The sequence below is a fragment of the Populus trichocarpa genome, chromosome 5 (genome assembly GCF_000002775.5).
Source record: "Populus trichocarpa isolate Nisqually-1 chromosome 5, P.trichocarpa_v4.1, whole genome shotgun sequence".
NCBI lineage: Eukaryota > Viridiplantae > Streptophyta > Magnoliopsida > Malpighiales > Salicaceae > Populus > Populus trichocarpa.
Genome location: NC_037289.2, coordinates 6,681,742 through 6,696,357, shown reverse-complemented (window position 1 = coordinate 6,696,357; position 14,616 = coordinate 6,681,742). Strand labels below are relative to the sequence as shown.

At 27.6% G+C, this 14,616-nt stretch overlaps 1 non-coding gene across 1 annotated transcript; it reads left to right on the top strand.

The window, feature by feature from the left end:
• Nucleotides 1-10,192: 10,192 nt before the first annotated feature.
• TRNAR-CCG (transfer RNA arginine (anticodon CCG)) lies at nucleotides 10,193-10,265 on the top strand. Its single transcript has one exon. It is a non-coding gene; the product is annotated as a tRNA-Arg (tRNA).
• The last annotated feature ends 4,351 nt before the right edge of the window (nucleotides 10,266-14,616 follow it).

The following is a 14,616-nucleotide window of genomic DNA, read 5'->3' as shown; positions in this document are numbered from 1 at the left end:
GAAAAAACTTCTCCTCAGTATTTACTCTCACAGTTTTTCAATATATATTTTATCGATGGAATTATGAAAAGAAATAGTTCGTTAAAAAAATCATCATCGATAATTTATGGTCTATCGGTGAGACCGTTGATATAAATTTACCGATGGATTTACAGACGGATAAAGCACACCAAAAAATAAATCTACCCGCTTTATTCCGAAAGTAAATCCATTGGTAAATAAATCTACCAGATTTCACAGTTTTATCGACAAAACTTTTCATCAGTATTTACTCTCACAGTTTGTCAATATATATTTTACCGATGGAATTATGAAAAGAAATAGTTCGTTAAAAAAATCATCATCGATAATTTATGGTCTATCGGTGAGACCGTTGATATAAATTTACCGATGGATTTACAGACGGACAAAGCACACCAAAAAATAAATCTACCCGCTTTATTCCGAAGATAAATCCATTGGTAAATAAATCTACCAGATTTCACAGTTTTATCGACAAAACTTTTCATCAGTATTTACCGTTGATATAAATTTACCGATAAATTTACAGACAGACAAAGCAGATCAAAAAATAAATCTACCCGCTTTATTCTGAAGGTAAATCCATTGGTAAATTTAACATATTAACAACAAGAAAACCGTATATAATTTCATTGGTGTTTTTATTTTTTCGTTGGTAAATATAACTTATCATGACGGAATATCATCTGTAATTTTGTCGGAGAGTTAACAGTAGCAATGACATTTGCAATAATGTTTTTTCAACTTTATGGAATATGTCGACGAAAGTGTTTCGTCAATAAACCCATCGGTAATAATTTAAAATATTTTAAAAATATATATATTGAACAGAAGTAGAAAAATAATTAAAAATAAAATTATAATATATAAAAAGAAATTAAAGTAATATTAAAATTAAATTTTTATTACAAATTTAAATATTTTTTTGTTCAAATACAATAAATTTAAAATAGAGGCGATGCTGAAAAATGAGGAGAAGGTTGGTCGTCGCCGAAACCGTGGAGCCATTAAGAAGGAGCACACGGATCACCCATATGTGATCTCATTTCCATTACTACTCGGCAGAGTTCTTTATAATCCGTAGTGAGTCGTTTATATTTTTCATTAAGAAGAGTCGTCTGATCATGTACTCGTTGGTCTAACATCGCTGTGAATTCTGGAGTTTGAGTGCTTGTAACCGATTACGAGCATCCATTGGTCAAACACAATATGGGTCATCCGCAAGTTTTTTTGTCATGGAGTTAGAAAGTCTATAGACCCGATTTCTATCGGATCTACTAAACGATTTTGCCTCCAACCACAAATCTGGATCGATATCCAAATGGATCAAAGGATCATCTTCATATCTCTTTTTTAAACGGCTATTATCTGTATCCTAGAAAGAAAAAATAAATTCATTAACTTGAAGAAAATTATAACTTCGTAAAAAAATAATTGAAAACTAACACACCACAGGTGATGAGCTTGATTATCCACGACCTACTGCATCTCTTTTTTAGGGTCATCACTCCACACATGTATTTCAACAAAAAACTTCATCGGGCTTGAATCGCATCCAAAAATCTTAACCTATAAGAAAAAAATATTATCAATCAAACTTGAGGTTTTTTTGTCATACAATCGTATAAGAATAACTGAGACATTATTATTTTTTATTGGTTAAGAATTTCTTTGCAAATCATGATAAAATTTTATAATGAGAACCAAACTTCTAATAAATAAAAAACATAAATAATGAAAACAGAGTTTTGTGTTAGGGAAAACATTTTTTTCCCTTAAATTTATATAATTTAAATTCTTGTGTTTAAAAATCTATGATGTTGACAGAAAAAAAGTCATGTCTATGGAAAAAAAGCATAATTAAGAAAACAATATCTTAAGTAAATAAATATTTTTTTTATTCTATAATTTATAATTTGTTATTTTTTCAAAACTATTTTTTTAACTATATGAGAAAGACGATTGCAAAATCAAACATCGATCCAATAACGAGAAGGTTTTTTTAGATCACGATAACCTCATAAATGGCGAAACAAAATCAATAATGAAACTAAATTCCCAATTAACCCAATATCTAAGGATAAAATAAAAAAAAACTAATTAAAAAAAAATTAAACATGTCAAACCCGTGAATCAAGTCAACCAGCCAGACATGTGAATAGGTCCATGGACTTTATAATGTTTAATAACATAATGTTTCTCTGAAACAATTTATTTTAACTATATGAGAAAAAATAGACTATAAAAAGGTCAAGTTCAATTTTAAAAAAAAAAACCACCAAATTTGTAAACGCAACCTGAGTTACCCTGGCAAATTTACAAACCATGCTAACCTTATAGAAAGATGAAATAAAAAAAAATAAATTATGAAGTCAAATCCTCAACTATTCCAATATTAAAAGAAGAAATCGACAAAAAAAAATTGAAAGAGAAATCATCACAAAAATTCAAAAAGAAAAAGAAAGAGAAAGCAAAATATTATAGATTACCGTTGTCATTCACAGTGCAATGTGTGTGGGTAAACAATAATTTTTTCACACCCTTTAATTTTTATTACTCTATAAAGTTTAATAACATGAATTTTCTCTAAAACTATTTTTTTAACTATATGAGAAAAAAATAGACTCTAAAAAAATCAAGTTCAATTAAAAAAAAGACAACCCACCAAACTTGTAAATCGAAGCAACTTGAGTTACCTTGATGAATTCGTAAACCACGTTAACCTTATATAAAGACAAAATAAAAAGAAGCAAATTACAAAGCTAAATTATCATCAATCTCAATTTTAAAACATAAAATAAACAAAAATATATTTGATAAAAAAAAATCATAATAAAAATTCAAAAAACAAAAGCAAAATACTGTGGATTATTATTGTAATCCACAATGCAATGAGTGTTGGGTAAACACTGGTTTTCTCGTATCATTTAATTTTTGTTACTTTATAAATTTTAATAACATGAATTTTCTCTAAAACTATTTTTTTAACTATATGAGAAATAAAATAAACTATAAAAAAATCAAGTTCAATTAAAAAAAAAAAAAACTCACCAAACCCAAAAATTGGATAATTAAAGCAATCTAAGTTACCTTGACAAATTCACAAATTACATTAATCTTATAGAAAAATAAAAAATAAATGACAAAAAAGCAGAAAAATCATGTGTTCAAGCAGGAAATAAAAATACAAAGAAGAGACAGTAAAGCAATCCAAGGAAATTTCCTCACATGTTTTAGCTTTTTTATTAATATTAATTAATGGTAAAAGGCAGAAAAGGAACCGTGTCTAATTTTTTTTATTCTATAGTTTTCCTTATAATTAGACGAGGAGCCGAAGTCCTTACTCGAAGCAGCCTTGCTAGATGGAAGATCATGAAGATCCAAAGCTATAATTTTTAATTAGCTCATTAACGACAAAACAGAGGTCAAAGTTTGTAATCAATTAATATTTGAAGGGAGAAGGCCGCAATCCGTGGATGGTCGAATATGGACATCCAGCCTGATGGACATGGTGGATCTAATGCGTGGGACTAAATTTGTTATCAAATGTGAGATTTTTTTTTTCTTCTCATTTTTTTTTTTAATTTAACGTGGGTGTCTGGGCCAGCTTGCACGTACCTCGACTAATTCCACGAGCCCTGAAGTTAATGACCATGTAAGCCTCCAGTGACCATCATATAAGCAACCATAGGACTCGAACCTGAAATGTGTCTCCTACAGTTAGTGTTTCATAGTTTGGAATTAAAGGAGGGAGTTCATGCAAATATCTTGTTTTTTTTTTTGGAAACAAATTCAATGCTGCTTGTAAAGAGAGTGAAAAAAGACCTTGAATAAATATTTAGTTTTTACTAGCTTTACTTCTTGTGTTTCGATATAAGGCCAAACTATTTTTTTTATAAAATAAATAATGTTTAGATATTAAAATAAAATTTAAAATAACATAAAAATTTGTCACAATAAATATATAACAATGCTAATTATGACTAAATCAACACAGGATATTCAGCCAAATACGCAACCCACAACAGGAATAGCCTAATAAAAAATTAAGATAATTATAAAGCTTTTTCTTAAAAAAAAATGTATTAACTTTTTAAATATGTGACCCGGGTTATTAAACTTGAAGCACTCAATCTAAAAAAATTATAAAGTTCAATTTTCAATAAATTAAATATTAAAATATGAAATTAAAGAAAAAAATTCAATCATACAAAATGATTTAAAAAATAATAATTCAAAGAATGAGAATCTAAACGACTATTACTACTATTATTAATAAGTAATATAATCACAACTACCATCACCACCACTATTACTACTACTACTCTATTATTATTAAAATTCCTACCATTATTGTTACTATTTTTATTATTATTGTTACTATCATTGTTGTTATGATTGTTGTTGTTGTTGCTGCTGCTACCATTACGACCGCTAATACATTATCATCATCATCATTATTTTTTTTTATTACTATTATTATTTTTATTTTTATCACTGCTACTGCTACTATTATTATTGCTATTTTCATCACCAATATTACTATTACTATTATTGAAAAAATAAAAGTTTTGAATCTGATTTAAGAGACAATTCACTATGGACTTATTGTATATGCATGCATTGTGGACCAAGAAACAATTAACTATGGACTTGCACAATTGCTTTGCTATAAATTAAAACTTGTATAGTTGCTTAACTTTCACAATTGTTTTGCTATGTCTTAACACGTGTGGGGATTTTCTATTGTACATGCATTGTGGACCAAGATACAATGAACCATGGACGACACTGTAACACCTTGGGGGGTGATCCTTGCATATGTTTGTAGTTAAGAATTGCGGTTGGGGTGGTTCATTTGACGTTTTCCATTAAGATGAGAGTAATGCAGCGGAAAAGGCAACTTAATTAGATCGGGTTGTCGACACCTGGCGCTTTGGTTGCCAAGCCAGGGTGTTGGGGCCAGCCACGCGCCCTAGCCGTAGCTCTAGGCAGCAGACACCTGACACGATGGCTGGCCGAGGCTTCAGCATGTAGACACCTGGCGTAGGGTGTGACCAGCCTTGGGCGGACTTGTGCGCTTGGCGGCAGCACCAGGGCGCTTGATGCTTGATTATTTGTTATAATAATATTTATAACACGAAAAAAAAATTAATATAAAAAAGTATAGAAAGATAAAGAAAAAAAAGTATAAAAATTATAAAAAGTATTCATATCAAACATAAAAAAGAAAAAAAATTAATATTATTATTTTGTTTTTACATGAATGAATATTTTGATGTGAGTATATAAAAAATGAATTTTAAAACATAAAAAATATATTATTATTTGTAAATAATTTGATAAATATTGTGATAAATATTATTATTAATATTGTATCAACTTTGATCAAGCAAGTTTCATATTATTATTAATGTGATAAATATGATTATTTGTATTCTTATTATTATTATTATTATTATTATGTTAATTAAATGTATTAATATTAAGAATAAATGAAAATTGAAAAAAACACAAATATAACAACAATTATTATTATTATTATTGCTAAAAAAATATTTGTTGAAAAAAATCTTAATGCAGGCCCCAAACGCTTAGCTGAATGCACATCCCATGAGGTTGCAGAAACCTGACAGTTAAGACACCTGACAGTTAGGCTGTGGCTTCGGGTCACATAGTTAGTATATTATAAAAGATAGATTCTTTCAATTGCGGTAAAAATAAATACCGGTACCGGAGATGAGGCCACCTAAAACTCTTATTTTAGTAACGAAACTATCTTTCACCGGCAAAACAAATTAGACTGTCAATTTCAGATTGAAATTCAAGTGTAGAAACCATGAAAATGGTGTCGTCAGGCTGTTTCATAGAACCCTAATTATCTTATAAAATAATTTACACATTCAAATTAGCTTTAAAAAGTTAGCTTGGTTGGTGGCGAGTAACTTATCTCCAGGTTATCATCAACGGTCCAAATCTTACGAAAGCACTAAAATATGTTTTTTTTTTCATTAAATGCAATGATGCATACATAGATAAATTGTCTATACCTAACTTGTATAAAACTTGGTCTCAATTTGCAAAAAACTGACCTGAAAATATATCTTATCCTATATTCAAAGTTGATTTTGCAATGCATGTCAGTTTGGCTAATTGAACTATAATTATAGAAACTAAAAACTGATCATATCTTTGGATTTTTTTAAAAATAGCGCCGTAAATTGAATGATTTGCCCAATAATACTATTTAAAAAAGATTTGGCAAAATAACATACTTTCACCTTATCACGTTTCTGAAACGCGACATTTACTAAATGTCGCTATTTCTAAACGAGACAAGAAAGTTGTCGCGCTTCATAATAGCAATATTTAAACATGTCGAGTTTTTGAAGCGCGACAACTGCCAATCAGTCGAATGGTTGGATACAGTTGTATAACCGGTAGATTGTTTCACACAAAAACTATAATTTTATGAATTTTTTTTCAAATATGTTTTATTTTATGAGTAAAAATATACATCTTTATCCAATTTATAAACTCAAAAACAAACTCCAATTAAAATTTTAAAAAGTTATTGTTCACATAGTAATTCTCACGAGTGATTCTGAGTAGTGAGGTATGGGTCTGCCATAATTAGATGAGGATCTACCACAGATAGATTATGTGGATGGCCTAACAAATATATTTATGAAGAAGTCTGAACACATAAGGAGGTCTGCTCAACCAGACCAAAATGATAGTTCAAAAGAATTATAACTTTTGATTTGATCATTTGATCACTCTTAAATTTTCACAGGAGTTTCCAGTTGTTGTTTTCCTTAAAATCACTATTTCAATTGTCGGATTTTTAGATTTAAAAAATCTCGCTCCTAGGCTTGGTTTTGACAATTTTGCGATTTTTTTATGAATTGATCAACCGGTTAGGATTGAATTTAAATAAATGTTGTGGTTGTGAACAACAATATTAATCAAAATTATGCTGTGATTCTCAACCGTGACATATAATAGATCTCACAATTCCCAACCGTGATATCTAAAATTATATTATTTCATTCAAACTTTTTGTTTTTATATTATTTCACTTTTTATTTGTATTTTACATGCTAATTATGCAATTTAACCCATGGAAATATGGCGGGAGAATTATTTTAAAATGCTGCATTGTTATTGAAAATACTTTGAGACCTCTAAAAAAATCCTTTTATTAAAAAATAAAAATAAAATAGAATAAAAACACCATTTGTCTTCATTTACTTTAATTTTTTTCTAAAGATAGGTCACTCTGAAAAGCATATCAAAATGGTTAATTAAAATAAAAATGGGTGTTGATAGAAAGTTCAACTATGGAATCACACGTGTCATGTGATTACCCTATAAAACAAACAAATGTCGGCACTGCGTGTCTTGAAGATTTTGACAGCTTGATGGGAACATGTAGAAAAAAGCACTGGAAAGAAAATGTGAAATAATAATTAAATAAAAGTCTTTCCATTCTTGAATAAAACCATGTTTAACTGTCCTTTCATTATTTCGTACTTTATTCATCGCTTCTCGAAACAAATGATAATTAATTATGAAGGTTTGACCAAGACCACTTCCAAGTGGGACCCCCCCTGTATACGTTGACAAGAGACTCCTGGCAAGCGGGACGACAAATGTTCCAAGATGAGCCAAGTTTTCATATATTAATAATTATTTTTTAAAATATTTTTTTATACATCAAAATAATATCTTTTATTTTTAAAAATTTATTTAAAATAATAAATAAACTTTTATATCCAACTCGAAAACAATATAAATATAAATTAAGACAAGGATTCTTAGAAGCATAGTCCATACCTTTAGTAATAATTTCATTTTATTTATTTATTTATTTTATAATATCTATGATTTGCTAAATGTTAAATAAGTATCCATAGTACAGCTAGCCGTAGGTGCGTACAAAATGAACTTCTTTAATTCTTCGTATCAAAGATATGGTAATTGGGATATTTCAAATCTACTGTTCATTGTCAAAAGGTTGAATTATTAATCATCTGATTTTTTTTATTATATCCCTAAATACAAATCCAACGACTCTCTCCCTCATTTGTATTACATAATTTATTCAAATTAAAAATAAAATAAAATAAAAGAGTAAAAATAATAATTCAATAATGATACTATTAGATAATAATATAAATTATATCCTAAGAGTTCACCTAACAGTTTAAATTTTTGGGTTGAAATGGTTTTTTGATATAGTATCAGAGCCTTGATCATCAAGTGGTCCCGAGTTCGAATCTCACAATCCTTATTTATTTGATAAAAATTAAACACAAGGTAAAATGAGTTTATACAAGTTTCAAGTTCAAAAAGATTTTACTTCAAGGGGCATGTTAGAGAATAATATAAATTATATCATGAGATCTCACCTAACATTTTCAACTTTTAGGTTGAGAAGGTTTTTTGACAGATACTATATTGCTACATTTAGGCTATATGACAAATTATATTTCATAAAAATAAATTATAATAGGCCCTCACAATTTATTAGTTTCTTCGTGGAGTGATTGTTTCATTTTGTACATTGTGAAAAATGAATTACGGTATATAAATATGTAAAATTAGAAAAACCAAAATGCATGCACTTGATGGTATATAAAACATCACCACTAGCCTAATTTTATCAGTTAAATGTATTTAGTTTTAAAACAAAGTAAAAGGTAACATTAGAAATTAAGTAATACAAAAACAATTGCATGCATGGCTTGCATTATACTCTTATACTTTCTTAATATGTTGAAAAGGAAAATGAGACTGAAAATTGATAAGTAATTATAAGTATGAATTGATATATGTAATATAGGTTTTTACTATATTATTTTATAATGTCCATGGTATATATGGTTTGTATCTACGAATACCTAATTTTACATGTAAATTAAATCATATATAGAGATAACCTCTTTATGAGCCGATATATAGCTTCTGGGTTTAGGCAAATACATACTAAGTTATAAGAAACCTGGTTTACAAATAATTTATACTCTGTCTCCAATAATTTCTCTAAAGCAAGCTCCGTACATTTCAACCATGACTCGTCTCCCATTTAGGTTAAGTGATAAACATTGTTAATTCATCCGCTTATCCTCTTTTATATATATATATATATATATATATATATATATATATATATATATATATATATATATATATATATTGAGATCTTTATTCAACTCTGCAACTTTTGCTTATTTATTTATATTCTTCTCAAAGAAGAATATAGCCTTGAATGGACTTTTCAAAAGTAGCTGACATAATAAAGCATTTTGCATTCTGCAACATATCCTGTTACAATATGTAATAGCTCATGCTCCAAACAGCTAAGTATTTGGGATACGGGTTGCTTGTTGATTGATATTCTTGAATAATTTTTTTTATGATTTTACGATTTCACGATCTATTTTTACAATTTAAGTTTATTTTATATTTTTCATGCTGTGTTAAAAATACGTTTTTAACAACCTTACCCACAAGTTCTTGCTTTTCAATTCTCATCTTAAAAAATAATAATCTAGAATCATTATAAACGGTATTAGAGCCACGTTCCTTGGACAAATATGGTTGAAGGCACTAGAGTTTCACAATTGATAGAGACAGTCTTAAGAAATAATATCAAATTGTCCCTCAATCAAATTGATTTTAACTAAAAAAAAAAGTCTTTGGATAACTGTTAAAGAAATTTTGTTTTTAAGAGTAATTTAATTATTTTACTATGTTTTTTTAAAAAATAAAAACTCAAAAAAACTTCTAGATATCAATTAAATAAATTTTGCTTTTAATGGTAGTTTAATTATTTTATTGTGTTTTAAAAATATAAAAAAATTAAATTGTACCTACTCAATCTTGTAACGAATAATAAATCTTATAAAAAGACTATATTACCTCGAATAGGTGGTCTAATAATGTTTTTAAAATAGTAAAATCATCATTCGAACACAGACTATTTCACTAATCTCCTTTAGTGTTTTGTATGAGAACAAATCGAAATTCATCTGTCCTTTTATTACGTGTAATTTCGCATTCAATTTTCTACCTAAGCAGGCAAGGAAGAGCATAAAATACATCATATAATTAATCATGCCCTGTATATTGAAAAGTATTAAGTATGTTAGAATATTCTCAATACGATCGCGTGGCCTAATGGATAAGGCGCTCGCCTCCGGAGCGGGAGATTGTGGGTTCGAGTCCCATCGCGATCGGTTTTTGCTATTTTGTCTTATTTGTGATTTTACCAACAAATTTGGAAAAACAAAATCTCTTCACAATCAGCCCTTAGTTTTCGCCCATCTGTAGGTACAAATACCTACCTCCACAGGAATATTTTCAAACCTCGGCACATATATCAAATTATTTATTTTTGCTTTGCTTTCTACATTAAAATTTTTTGCCCCCTAACCAATACAGATTTATTTCATTTGAATGGAGTTTAAGTTATTGTTTTTATTAAAAAAAAAAAACAATTTCATTATTGTATAAGTAAATTAAAGAATTTGAAAACCTTCACCCATCACGAAATCAAATATATTAATATTTATGTACATGATCTTTGATTATAATCAATTATTATTTTAACATTTATTAATATATAATTTTTAATTTATTTTATTAAATACAAAAATTAAACTTTTCAATTCATAATAAAAATGTTTTTTATGATAAATACAACCCATGCATTGTTTTTGTGTTGAAATTGTTTTTTGCTCTAATAAAGGACATGCATAGTAATTAGTTAACTATAAACTAAAAGAGAGGGGTTTTTTTATACCTTTTTTTATATAGCATTATTCAATAGAATAGTGTTTTGCCTTGCTCTTTTTATTTTTTTCTTTGATTTTTTTAATTAATTATTTTTGTTTAATTTTATTTTTTAATATTATATTTTAATATTATATTTTTTATCTATTTAGTTATCACATTCTCATTACATGAATCTCATGTTTAACAGGTTAACCTGGTTGACTTAATTTTATTTATTTTTCTTAATTAGTTTTTTTTTCAATTTTATCCTTTTAATATTGATTTGATTGAGAATTAAATTTTATAATTTATTTTGTTTACTTTTCATTAGGTTATCCTGGTCTTATGACCCGAAAATAGTATAACTCGGGTTAACCCGAGTTGTCTCGGGTTATTTTTTGTGTCTTTTATTTAATTTATTTTTTTTCAATTTTATCATTCAACATTAGATCGATTGAGAATTGAGCTTCATAATCTGTTTTGATTTGCTTTTTATGGGATTATCTTGGTCTCACAATCAAGGTTGCGAGTTTTGGCATTTTAACCTTGGTTAAATCAGGTTGTCTTTTTTATTTTTATTTCTAAGAGGTTATATCGGTCTTATGACCCGGGTTACAAGTCCTTCAACATTAGATTTGCTTTTTATTGGGTTGTCTATATCTCATAACTCGGGTCGCAGGTTTGGCAAATTAACTCAATTGACTTAATTTTCTTCTTTTTTTTTAATTGACTTTTTTTTTCCAATTTCATCAATTAATATTTTGTTTGATTATGAATTAGGTTTCATGATTTGTTTCAGTTTATTTTTCATTAGGTTATCCTGGTTTTATGACTCGAGAATAATGCTTAATGGTTAACTTGAGTTGATTTGGCTTATATTTTATGTTATTTTTTAATTAAAATTTTTATAAATTTCATTATTCAACATTGGATCCGACAGGGACGATTGAAAATAGAGCTTTATAATTTGTTTTGATCTTTTTTCTATGAAGTTATTACATTTTCAAGACTAAAGTTGCGGATTTGACTGGTTAACTCCCGTTAAATTAGGTCATTATTTTTTAATTTTTTTCTATAAGGTCATCTCGGTTTGATGACCCAGGTCATAGTTTGGTGGATTGACTCATGTTGTTTTTTATGTTGTTTTTTAATTGTTTTTTTTTTTAATCTCATCATTCAATATAGAAGTAGTTGGGGATTGGAATTCATAATTTCTTTTAATTTGCTTTTCATGGGGTTATCTCGATCTTATAACTCGGGTTGCAAGTTTAATATGCTAATTCAGGTCATTTTTTTAGGTCATTTTTGAATTGATTTTTTTTTCAATTTCATCTTTCAATATTTGGATGATTGTGAATTAGGCTTCATATTGCTTTCTATATGGTTATCATAGTTTCATAACTCGGGTCATGAATTTGACATGTTAACCTGGGTTGTCCCAGGTCAATTCAATATGCTGTTATTTTAATATTAAAAAAAATATCATCTCAAAAGTTTGTTTAGTTAACTATTATTTTTACGGGTTGTATAAGTTGTTTTTAGACCAGTAAAGTTAAATAAGTTACATAACAAGATTTAATTTTTTTTTCTACTAGAAAAAAAATAATAACATTTAAATATTTTTTATATTAAAAAAATATTGAACTTAACCCGCGGCATTCACTCATCTAGTGAATGCTATTATTACTTTGGATCGAGAGTCAAGATTTTTATATCTACACCTATTGCTAAGGTCTTCCGCAACGGGTAGCTTCGTGTATATATACACTTCTTCTTCAGGCTTTTTATTTTCTCCTTGAAATACTTAGAAGTAATGGTATACAAATTACAAAGTATTTGTATTTTATAATTTGTTTATTTAAATACATGCATGACTTGTTTTTCTATTTGAATACTTGTATTTATGAAATTTAATCGATCATGTACCTCCGTTTCTTTTGTTATTAGAATGTTGATATGATAATTAACTTTCTATCAAGTAAATTTGGGTTGAAATTAATTTAATATATATTTTTTTTAGAATAATAGCACATGAAATACTTGTAATTTATTATTTTTTCTATTTATATACCTAACTTATTTTGTTTTTCTATTTGAGCACTTGTGCTCACAATATTTAATCAATCGAGTATCGTAGATTCTGTTACATGTTTTTTAAAAAATAAAAATTTTTATTTCTTAAAATTTCAATGATCAAGTAATTTTGAATTTTTTTTTATTAAAATGTTTTTAAGCAATTGTGAAAACGTTTTCTACCAATCCTTATTTTTTTTAAAATAAAAAATATAATATTGTCAATTTGAATAAAAAAACTTAATAAGAACAAATTTACCCTATAGAACAATTATATTATTTATATAAAAAAGCAATACTTGATAAATACTTTGGTCAATGTTCACTTTATAAACAATGATCCAAAACGATGTGGTTTTGGCGCACTCTTGATTATGCAAAATGGCATAGTTTTGGTCAATGTTCACTTCCATTCTCTTAAATTCGAGATTGTGAGCTTTCCATGATCCTTGAATAAATGAATATAATGACTGAAAATTGGTAAAATCCTTAGATTGTCTGATCTTAGAAAGAGAGGAAGCGTTTAGAGAGAGAGCAAAATAAAGAGGGAGGCAATTAATTTAGCCTTCACATGTTTTTCAAGGAAATTTACTTCAAGTTATTTTTTAGAGGGAGGCAATAACTCTATAACTCACACCAAACTGAAAGTTCTAGAAAACTTTGTTTCGACATTTATTTATATTTTTTATTAGACTCATTAATCCAACAAGCACTTCCGTGTATGAAAGGTATTTTATTGTATTCAAATAAACGTGAATACGTCTCAATGAATTTGGCTAAGAGAGGGATTGGAGCCGACCTCATTTATTTAATATGTGTTTGGTTCGGAGATATGATGATATTTTTTAAAGATATAATCTTTTTAAAGCATAAACTACATCTTTAAAAATAAAATAAAAATACATGTTTTTTATACGGGTCTCACTAAATAAAGCCAAAGCCACCTCCAAACCAAATACCCTCTAAATCTTTAATATTATGGTCAATTTTCATGAGACAAGGACAATCAAGTAAAGCCGGCTCAAGTTAAAGGTCACTTAGAATAACTTAATGCTAATAAAAAACTTTGAGAATAAATAAGTTATATTTGTTAATCATAATTTATAAAATGAAAATTATTTTCATTTAACAAAAGACTCCAAATATAAAATGAAAATTATTCAAGACTCCACTTGTTAGACACAGATAAAAAATAATAAAAAATATTTTTTAATATTTTAAAAAATCTTATTTATAGTTTTATCAAGATTCTTATTCATCTTAAATCGGCTCTCAAACGTAACCTTACCCATCCACCACTAGTTATGACAAGTTTGTGTTGTATAATAATACAAGGCTTATATGTATACTTATGTAATAGATAAAGACCGACCATATATAGCCAATGTATAAAAACACTATAAGACTTTAGGTGGTATTTCGGAATTAAATTATGACGTAATCTTTGATTAAACTAAAAGATTCTAAAACTCTAAGGTCAAAGCCAAATCTCTCCAATGTATCTTTCTTTGATTTTCATGTTTCCACCGAACTCTTCGCTTCTTTCCTTAAAAGGTAATCAAAAGCTTCTGAAGCAAAATGTGAATACTGAAATATATGCAACGTGCCCGGAAGCTGGCCGACCAGAAAAGGAAGGGGGGGGGGGGGGGAACGTGTGTTTTAATGTAAAAACGTATTTTTAATTTTTAATTTTTTAAAATTATTATTTTTTAATTTTAGATTATTTTGATGATATCAAAA